Raw genomic sequence first — 7973 nt, forward strand, 5'->3', positions numbered from 1 at the left:
AGAACCCACATGGAGGTGTTTCAGCTATTGGCCCTGTCCATCAAATAGGCCAGCAGCAGTCTCTGAGCCCGGCTGCCCCAGGGGGGCCTGTGGTCCTCCACAGCCCTGGCATGGTCTCAGTGCAGCCTGACCTGCAGCTGAGCACACGGCTTCTCTGCAGCTCAGCTTAGCTCCATGCTTGGTGATCACAGAGCCCACAGGCCAAACAGCTCATGCAAATGTCCAACAGTGCTTGCAAACAAAACCAAAACTGTAAAAGGAAATGAAAGAAATACTGAGTCATGCAGTCTCCCATGCAGCCTGAAGAACCTCGCTGCCGTGGGTGACAGCGGGCCATGTGCAGCGCCCACTCCTGGGCTCTGAATGCCAGGAGTGCAGGGTACATTCACCTCATTGCTCTTTGCATCAGACCAGAGAGCGGAAAGTCTCCCCTCGATCTGTGCATGCAGCCTAAGAGAGATGCAACTAGGGTGTGAGTGAAATCCTACAATGTCAGTGAACATGACAACAACATGGATTCCACTTATACGAGGTACCTAGAGTAGTGAGATTCATAGAGTCAGAAAGTGCATTGGTAAATGCCAGAAGTGGGGTGTGTGGGAGATGGAGGGGAAATGGGGAGTCCGTGTTTAATGGGGACATAGTTTCAGTTTAAGAAAGTGAAAAATTCAGGAGATAGATGACAGTGAGAGCTGCATAACAAGGGGAATGTACTTAGTGCCTCTGAACCATACAGTTAAAAATGGTTAAAATAGTATACTTTATATGACCTTTACCGCAATAAAAAGAATTTTAAAAAAGAAAATGACAACAGGACTGCTAAACATATTGCTTGCTGTGTGCCAGGCAGTGTATTAAGCACTTAGTGTACCTTATCTTACTTTGTTCTCCATCCTATGAGGTAGGGCTGTTGTCCCTGTTTTTAGTGATGGGAAGAGTGAGACCTGGAGAATTTAAGCAAACAGCACAATAATTAAAATCCAGACAGAGTAAAACTCCTAAAGACACCTTCCTATTACTCAGTATTGCACTTCTCATGACTCTGTTTTACCACACGTGAAAAATTAAGTCATGGAACACCCACGTTGGAACATCTTTCCCTTCCTGTGGCTTGAGTTTTGTTCTGAGTTTTGTGTGTTTCTGAAATATTTCTGTTGGATGTGTGTTTTTTAATATTGTAAGCCCGCGCAAATCCTTGATGGAAACAGGCACACCATAAAGCACAATTAAATAAAAAGGCAGCAGAACACACACAGCGATCATGGAAATGACTCCGATCTCCGTCTGGGGTGGGGGCTGTGGGCGTTGTCTTTGTGGCTGGCAGACAGAAGGTTGTCTGAACTTGGTTATGAGAGCCAGCAGAGTGAGCTTGAAGAGAAAGATAAACATACAACAACCATTCAAAGCTTCAGGTGTTATGATTGCTAATTGGGAAAGACTCTACATGATACCCGCTGGTGCATAGGAATTTCACTCCCAGGGATAAGTGGCTCAGGGAACTCTGGGACTCTGCTCCTTCAGATTTTCCCATAATGACAATTCAGAACAATTGTGTGCTCGCTCATCAGGAGCGGGCGTGCCTCAGAGTTGTAACCCAGGGCAGCTAAAGCTGCTTTATCTCTAAACACCTTCAGGTGGGCTCTTCATACAAGCAACCTCTCTCTCACTTTTTCCCTCTCTCTCTCTCACACACAGTCTCAGACATTTGACACACAACCTACATTCTCACGTGCCCCCAGACACATACACCCTTGAACACATTCTGGCTGATGACACGCTTGCTGCCTATGTGCAAAAACACACACCAGCTCACGTAACACTCACACATCCACACATTCACACGCACTCATACTTTCCCTCTCTGTCTCTCTCTCTCACACACACACACTCAGTCTCTCTCTCACCTGCACAACATGCTTCTGGCAGAGCACCCGCAGCTGTACTAACCTGCCCGCCTTTGTTCCCAGGCCTGGCCTCAGCAGCATTTTCCCAGGCCCAGGCTTCCTTTAGCTGCTGCTTCCCTGTTTCCCTCTGAGCCTGGTCACTGGGCCCTGACTCAACACCGGTGTGTATGTGGGCCTGGGGGCTGCCCACCGAACATTGGTTGAGATGAAAGGCGGGAGCCTGGGGCTGGCCCCTCCCAGCCGTGTCCCCCCACCGACCCCCCCACCCCGACACTGTGGCCCCCTTCTGGTTTCTTCTTCTTGTGGAGAAGCGCGCTGTGGTGGGCCAGGCTTTGGGAAACGCCCGGCTTGGGTCCAGCCCCAGTTCCCGCGCTCAGGTGAGCCGCTCTATTGCAGGTACGTGTCAGGAGTCGTGCAGCGTCACAAGCCCTGCTGGATGTGAACACGCTGTCCCGACAGTGTTGTTACCGGTTGTAAGACGCCTCTCCTACTGACTCCTCATTCCTGCTGGCAACCTTTACTTCCAAGTGAGTCAGCTTTGTGTCCTTGTTGTTCCAAAATTTTTTAAAAACAAAAGAGGTGCCAAGATACTATGCAGCTTACCCTCACAAGAAAGCACCTTTATGCTGCTTCTAATAAATGAATGCCTGAGGAGAAAATGCTTTTCAAACCTTTGTTTTTATGTGTAAGAAATTCAAGAGTGAGTGGACGTTGTGAATGACAGTGTAAGCTACCAGTGTTCTCAGAGGTTGTTGCCACAAAGAGCAGTTCTGAAGGCCCTGAAACAATGCCCCCTCTCCCCCAATTCTGCTGGCTTCTTCCTGGAGCTATTTAACGGTGCCAGATAAGTACTAACTTTGATATGAAAAACTTGAAATACCAGAGTTCCTCAGGAGAGGGAAACAGCAGAAACAGGAAAACTGTGGATACTGAATGTAAAATATCTCTTTTCACAATTTTGCTGTGTGTGATCCCTGTAAATATCTTCCCAGAAATATCATTTCTTCAGCACCTACTATGTCCCAGGTATTACATATTTAGTATCTAACATGCTTCATCTTTCTTCTCCCTTCTAGCAATTGTAGAGGTGTCGTCCATGTTATAATCTATTTAATGTTTATCTCCAGGAGGTGAAGGGCCGTGTCTGTGCTGTTTGCTCTTGTATCACCATATCTTGCATTATGTCTGGCTCATGATTAAATACTCATTGAATAAATGAATGAATGAGGTACGGTCCTTGCAGCAAAGCAGCAAATGAGGCACTATTATCTCATTTTACAGATAAGGAAATGGATGCTTAGAAAACTGAAATGGGGACTTCCTTGGTGGTACAGTGAATAGAAATCTGCTTGCTAATGCAGGGGACACAGATTCGATCTCTGGTCCGGGAAGATCCCACATCCTTGCAGCAACAAGAGCCTGTGTGCCCCAACTACTGAGCCTGTGCTCTAGAGCCTGCGCTCTGCAACAAGAGAAGCCACTGCAATGAGAAGCCCGAGCATGGCAATGAGGAGTAGCCTCAGCTTACTGCAACTAGGGAAAGCCTCAGTGCAGCAGTGAAGACCCAGTGCAACTAACAATAAATAAATAAATAAAAAAAGAAAATTGAAATGCTTTCCAAGGAGATACTCCTCTGTGGTGCTGGGAACCAAACCCAAATCCATTGATTCCAAACGCATTTGCTCTCGTGGCTGTGACAGCGACTATTAAGACTATCCGATGGAGTGCCTCCCCTGTGTTGCCTCGTGTGGATTGTACAGACCGGACGGTTCTTGTTGAGTGAACATTGGGCTGAGTTTTGCTCCTTCAGCCGGGCCCTAGGCTCCCTGGTAGGTAGTTTCTTTTCCTTTTAGCTTCTCACTCATTTATGTCGTCCTGACTTACTCTTCCTTGCCTTGGTCTCATCAGTCCTTTTCTTTTGCTCTGAGCGGAGGGCTCACTTCAAGACAACTCCATCTGGTCTTCCTGGGTCCTTCTGCGTTCTAGTTCCTTCCTCTGCTCCAGGAGCCTCAGCTGAGAAGCAGCCAAGGATGAACACCACCAGGGCTGTTTCATATCATTCACAGTCACTCTGTGAATGACTGTGAATTTGGGGGTGCTAGGTGTTCTCATCCTACTTGGACTCAGTCTGAATTTGCCTCTAGTGACCACTCCCACCAGAAACCCCTTGTGCCCCCGATTCCTTCCTCAGCCCATCTCCTTCGCAGCCTCTTCTGCCGTGATCCAGGGCTCTCATTTCACCCTCAGGAGTCTCCCTGGGCACCTCAGCTGTTGCCTGGTGGTTTGACCTCATCTTCATCCAGAGCCTCTCGATGTTAGTGGGCAGGAGGCTGGGCTGAGGGAGCCTGATGATGACCCAGACTCCTGATTCTGCCCAGGGGAGGTGCTGCATTCTGATGACTCAGTGCAGGCCGTCCCCCAGGTCTCACACCACAGGATGGGGCACTGTGTCATAGGCTGATATCCCCCAATACCGAGCACTTCCAAGCTCCAAACTGGAACGGCCAACTGCCCACCATGGAAGCGGCTTCTGTTCCTTTCACTGCAGCCATCACCGGGCACGCCGCCCAGAACTCCCTTCCAGGAAGGCCTTTCTGCTCCAGTGGCAGGGAATGCCATCTGCCTCCAGCTGTGGGCTGTCAGCCCCTTCCAGGATGGCCTCAGCTGGAGAGAACCTCCTTGTCCAAGTTCATGTAGCTTCTTGAGGAGGCCTCGTCCAATCACTGCTTAGAGCGGGAATATAAAGGCTCAGCCTTCTGGCCCTATTTGGAACAGCTCTGAAAGGCCATCCATGTTCTGGGACTCCCAGAGGGGTGAGCTGATGTGCCATTTATCTCTTGCTGCATCACAAACCACCGCAGAACAGAATATGGCTTCAAACGACGACATTCACTTTGCTGATGCATCTGGGCCAGGTTCCAGGTAGGGGAGTGGACAGAGGTCATTCGTCTCTGCCCTACTCAGTCTGCTGGTCTGACTTGGAGTTGGGCCTGGACACATTGCAAAGTTCACTGCCTCACGCACATTTCTGGCATGTGGACTGTGCACACTCACACTGCTGGGGGCCGGAACCCCTGGCTTCCTGGGCATCTCGTTCTCCATACGATCTCTCCATGTGCCCTCTCGGGTACAAAGGCACCAGGGGAGCCAGGCTTCTTACTTGGTGACTCCCAAAGTACATACCCCAAGAGAAGAAGTGGAAGAAGCCATATTGCCTTCTATGACCTAGCCTCCAAAGCCGTGTAGCATCACTCTGATTGAGCAGTTACAGGAGTCCACCCAGGTTCAAGAGTATGGAGTGTGGACCCCACCTCTCCACGGAGGAGCATCAGCGTCACACTGTAAGAAGAACACGCAGACTGGGGTGCAAGTCGGTGCATCCATCTTGGGAGAGTATAACCTGCCATGGCCACAGGCGTGTCCATAGGTGGGTCCTGCATCTCCATCTTTCCCTCTGTCTGTTGCTGTCTTCTTCCCCTCCCGTCTGTGACGTAGCCATCAAAAGCACACCTGCAAAACTATCCTGCTCACTAAACTGTCTCAGAGCCTGCCTCCCAGGAACTCAACCTGTAAGACTAATCCCCCAAAGCCAACACATTCAAGGTGTCATCTTCCTGGCCCCTCTGCTTCATGCCTGACCTCAGTGGATGGCACCTCCACGCCCTCAGGCACTCTCCACATTCTGTCTGTCCTGGACATCTTTCATACATGTCTGTTCATCTTTCATACATGTCCCTCCTTCCCCAGGCCACCCTCAACCAGCCGCTCCCATCAGCACAGAATCCTTTGAGCGTCCTCCATACTCTCTGCAGCCTCAACTCCACTTGTTGCCAGAATGCTCATATTTGATGAGCTCCTTCGCCATTGCCCATATCATAAAGCTAGACTTCTTAAGTTGACCTGCAGCATCCTTTGTAACTAGACTTTGCCTTCCTTTGAAGTCTGCATTTTTTTCTTTCTTTTTTAAAAGTAATTTTTATTAATTTTTTGACTGTGTTGGGTCTTCATGGCTGAGTGGGTTTTTCTATAGTTTCAGGAAGCGGAGGTTGCTCTCTACTTCTGGTGCATGTGCTTCTTGTTGCCATGGCTTCTCTGGTTGTGGAGCCTGGGCTCTAGGACATAGGCTCAAAAGCTGTGGTTACAGGGGCTTTAGCTGTTCCACAGCATATGGGAATCTTCCTGGACCAGGGATCGAACTCGTGTCTCCTGCATTGGCAGGCAGATTCTGAGCCACCAGGGAAGTCCTGAAGTCCAGATTTCCTAACCCTGCCCATCACACCTCTTCTGAGTTTCTTTCAGCTCTGTTATGAGCATGGTAAAATTTCTCTGCCCTTTCTGGGATGTTCTTTCTGGGTGGACAGCACCCTCCTTCTACTACACCTCCAGACCTCCCTACATTCTTATTCTTGGGTTTGGGCTCAAGTTTCATTTCTTCTAGCAAGTCCTGCCTGACCCCTGGACTGAGTGAGGGGCCCTGACCTGAGTTCCTGAAGTGCCCCTCCCACCCTAGCACAGTCACACCTCATGGAAACCTTGTGTGTGTCCACCTTCCCTGAAGTATAGATGTTCCACCGGGTCTGTGACCACGTCATCTTGTCACCAGTGTAGCCAAGACATCGCCCAGCACATGGGGTGGGACTGGAACTCTGCCATGTGCATAGAACAGGTCATGCACTGATCAGCTCCAAGGGGCTCCGTCTGCATAAGCTACACTGTGGACACAGGTCTAGTGGCTAGGACTCAGAACTTCCACTGCTGCAGCCAGGGTCCGAATCCTGGTCAGGAAAGGTATGACTTTGGGGGAGCTTCCCTGGTGGCTCAGATGGTAAAGAATCTGCCTGCAATGAAGGAGACATGGGTTGGATCCCTGGATCGGGAAGATCCCCCGGAGGAGGGCATGGCAACTGACTCCAGTATTCTTGCCTGGAGAATCCCCATGGACAGAGGAGACTGGCTATAGTCTGTGGGGTCGCAAAGAGTCAGACACGACTGAGCAACTAAGTACAGAATTATGGAGTGCCCACCGACATACATGGGGCTCAGCTGAAAGCTTTAATTGTATGATCCAGTGAGTAGATATATTGTACTGTCTTTGGTCTCTCCGCTAATCAGTGAATTTATATTTGGCAAAAGGAAAATAATCTGATTTTGTGGGGGTTTTTTTTTCCTCAAATGCCAAAGGATGCAATATTTGCAACTAGAATAAAAAATGCAAAAACCTAATGTAACAGTTCTCAATCCTGGATGCCCAGTAAAAATCACCTGAGGAGCTCTGGAAAAATACTGATGCCTGGGCCTCACCAGTTTTCTTAAAAAGAATCTCTGGGTTGAGTCCCAGCAATGGGATGTTTTTACTTTGCCCCAGCTGTCTTTCAGGTGCAGCCAAGGTTGAGAGTCTCTGGCCTAAGGAGCATCCAAGCACATCCGAGGAGCTTAAGAAACCCACCTGGCAATCATTAACCTCACTCTTTAAACACCTCGTTCAGGAGCCATGGGGCTAAGCACCTGTGATGAAAACTTGTTGGGCTGAATGTCTGTCTGTGCTAGACCTTTCTGGACCTCAGATGCAGAGTTGAGTTTGTCAGATCCATCAGTTCAAGCACCATTGTCTTCGTTGGCCCAGGCAAGGCCCTCTTGTCTAGGCATCTCCCCACTGCCACAGCTGCTGCTGCTGCTGCTAAGTCCCTTCAGTCGTGTCCGACTCTTCGAGACCCCATAGACGGCAGCCCACCAGGCTCCTCTGTCCCTGGGATTCTCCAGGCAAGAATACTGGAATGGGTCCCCCACTACAGACAACCATCCTAATACACTGGATATATATACAATATTTGCATGTGTTTATGTACATTTTTGTAAAAATGTGTTTCACTGGTTTTTACACCATACTTTTGTTTTATATATATGTATTGTGCTCTTCACTCATTCTGACTTAATTTTTTCACTCCATCCATGTTGCTTTGGATCTTCTCTGTAGCTCAGATAGTAAAGAATCTGCCTGCAATGCAGGAGACCTGGGTTCAATCCCTGGGTCGGGAAGATCTTCTGGAGAAGGGAATGGCGATCCACTCC

This window comes from Bos indicus x Bos taurus, chromosome 14 (assembly GCF_003369695.1).
Source record: "Bos indicus x Bos taurus breed Angus x Brahman F1 hybrid chromosome 14, Bos_hybrid_MaternalHap_v2.0, whole genome shotgun sequence".
Classification (NCBI taxonomy): domain Eukaryota; kingdom Metazoa; phylum Chordata; class Mammalia; order Artiodactyla; family Bovidae; genus Bos; species Bos indicus x Bos taurus.